We start from the raw sequence: 2,779 nt of genomic DNA, 5'->3' as shown, positions 1-2,779 counted from the left end.
ATATGCTAACCCCCCAGCTCAAGGCTAGCCAAATAAATTGTTGTCACTAGTATTCCAATTTTGTACCTACATAATGTCAATACAAAACCCTGTAATACATTCACATTTTTACCTCACTGAATGGCTAGGCTAGTGTAGTCATAAATAAGTCATTAATTAAAATAGAAGCAATATGTTTGTACTTAGTCATTTCTAATGAATTTGTAATACTTAATGTTGTTCTGATGGTTTTTCAAATTAAATCATCAATTAGCTTTGTTACATAATACACCAAAATGTTACATTTTCTTCCGAAAAAAAGGGGTGAACCCGAATTTTGTAATAACTTGTTTATTATAAGTTTATTACAAAATGCGGTCAATATTTTTATGACAAAATACAGCAATTGTTACATAATGAACCATTATTACATAATGTGGTGCTACACCGTGCGTTCGAGGAACGCTGGGAATAAAAAAACCTAATGAAACAAAACGACATAAGCATGCAAAAACTATGGGCTTTATGGCAGTGTCTTATTTTCCAGTAAAATAAAACCTTTTATTTCCAAAATGTATATGCATTGACCTAAAATTTGATGTAGTTACTGTATCTACAAATCTGTTTTTAAAAACGTGTCTTTTTTAATCATTGTTCCTGAAAGTTTTGGCCCCGCCCCCGGACCGGTAACGGGCCACAGCCCAGTGGTTGCGGACTCCTGGTCTACATGACTACAGCGCTCTGCTGTTTTTAAGGACAACTGCAAAAACACTAAACAAAGACCTACTGCAAGCAGGACATAATTAAAAACTGTTCTGTATTCCCCCAACTCAGCATTATCTGTTTATATCTTGGTGCGTGTTCGCATTCCAAGTGTTTGGGTGGAAAACAGATGTTACTGATATCTAAATTTGCTTACAAAGAGTCTATTTTTGCAACTACATTTAGCCTATCTATGTTTAGCAATGCTGACAAAATATAATAAAAATAGTAATAGTAACAGTGAAAAGCTGTTTCTAATATTATTAGCCCTCAAATTCAATCATCAAACATGCCAAACAATGAATTAGTCAATTATGGAGTCTCAAGCTGTTTTGGGGTTCCCTGCCATTCGTGACATCCTGTAACTTCCAAACACACACTCTTCTCCACAGTCGTTGCCAGGAGACCGGAGGTCATTGAGGCCAAAGCTGAAGCAGTCATGGCTGCTTGTAAAAATCCCTCAACTGCATTCACAGAGTGAATTGACTTCAAAAAAATAGTTTCCACCTTTGAAAGGCTGTCACGACACACTGCAAATGAGTTATTTATTAATGGGGAAGACCAGGGCACTATTTAATCTGCTTGACTAAAACTACAATATGATGTCTCTAATGTAGGATGTGGGACCAGAATAATGGAAATAATTCATACAGTTGATAACAAACTGGCAGAGACTCATTTGGTATGCCTGCATCATCTATTGCAGTTAAATTAATTGTTGAGTTAAATGAATAAATTATATAAGAATTCACAATTATCGAATATATTTTGGCTTTTGCTATCCCACCTCTCGCCTAAAGTAGCCTGGGATAGGCACCAGCATACCACCGTCCCCCTTAATGGGGATTAAGCGGCAAAGAAAATGAATGACTTAATGAATGCATATGGCTTTTACCAAGATAATAGTTTTAATTCACACGGCCATGAACGTATTAAAGGTCACATATGATAGTATTTTTCATCAATTTCAAATAAGCCTCAGAGGTCCCACAATAGTGTAATGGATGATGTTGCCTAATATGTACCCTTGATGTTGACATTTAGTCATTTTAAAGTGCTTTTAGTAAACCCTACTGGGATCACTCCCTCTTGTATGCCTGTAGCTTTAATGCTAATGAGCTGTGTTTGTCCACATGTTTCTCCAAGAAGCGCCATTGTGCACTTAATTATCTTATTATTCTAATTTATATTAACTGTAGATTTGCCTAACGTAATAAATGCCATATATAACATACAACAACGCACTGGTGGCCGGTGCGGACTGACTTTTTTTTTCGTCACGCAGTGTTGGAGCCAGTATCACACATACACAAAAAAAATCAAACCCCATAGCAGGATTTCAAACCACGGTAGCGTGCCAGCATCATTACAATTGCTCCATTTTGCAGCTTAGACACCGGGGAACTCCAGGAACTGCCGGATCGCTGGGATGCCAATATTGTATTGATATCGATGATAATGCAAGTCCCCTATAGTATCTTCAAATACATAGTCACAGATACACCTGACTTAAATTGCTGTTAGTAACTTCGACTTAGTGACTAGTTTCCACCAGTGATTGGCGGCACTGCTGTTTGTAAACTTGGTTCTAAGTTAAATGCAACAAACATAAATGGAACGGCTCGGTGATTGGTGATTACGGGTTCAGACAACTCCAAACATCTACACTACAATATCATCTGGAGCAGTTCACAATCAATATCTAATAACAGGACAAAAACAGAAAACCTTTTAAGTAAAATACATCTACTCACCAGAAATGTCAGTTGCTTGTTGAACAGTTTTGCTCTGATCAACCAGAGTAGCTGATATCACTCTGGGCCTGCTAGCAGGCCCCGAGAGGCAAATCTGAAATCCTGTCTAAAGAAACAGCCCCATAGCAAATTGTGTGTACACCCGTCCCTCGCTGTTCGAATATTGCTTCCTCACTCTATCACAGTTTTTCAAAAATCGATTAATTCATAAATGTTTCGTGGTTGACTATGGAGACTATAGTAAAAAATAAATTGGAGACTAACCCGTTAGCTCGGTATACTGT

Source organism: Dunckerocampus dactyliophorus, chromosome 17 (genome assembly GCF_027744805.1).
Source record: "Dunckerocampus dactyliophorus isolate RoL2022-P2 chromosome 17, RoL_Ddac_1.1, whole genome shotgun sequence".
NCBI lineage: Eukaryota > Metazoa > Chordata > Actinopteri > Syngnathiformes > Syngnathidae > Dunckerocampus > Dunckerocampus dactyliophorus.
Note: the sequence above shows the minus strand (reverse complement) of the source record.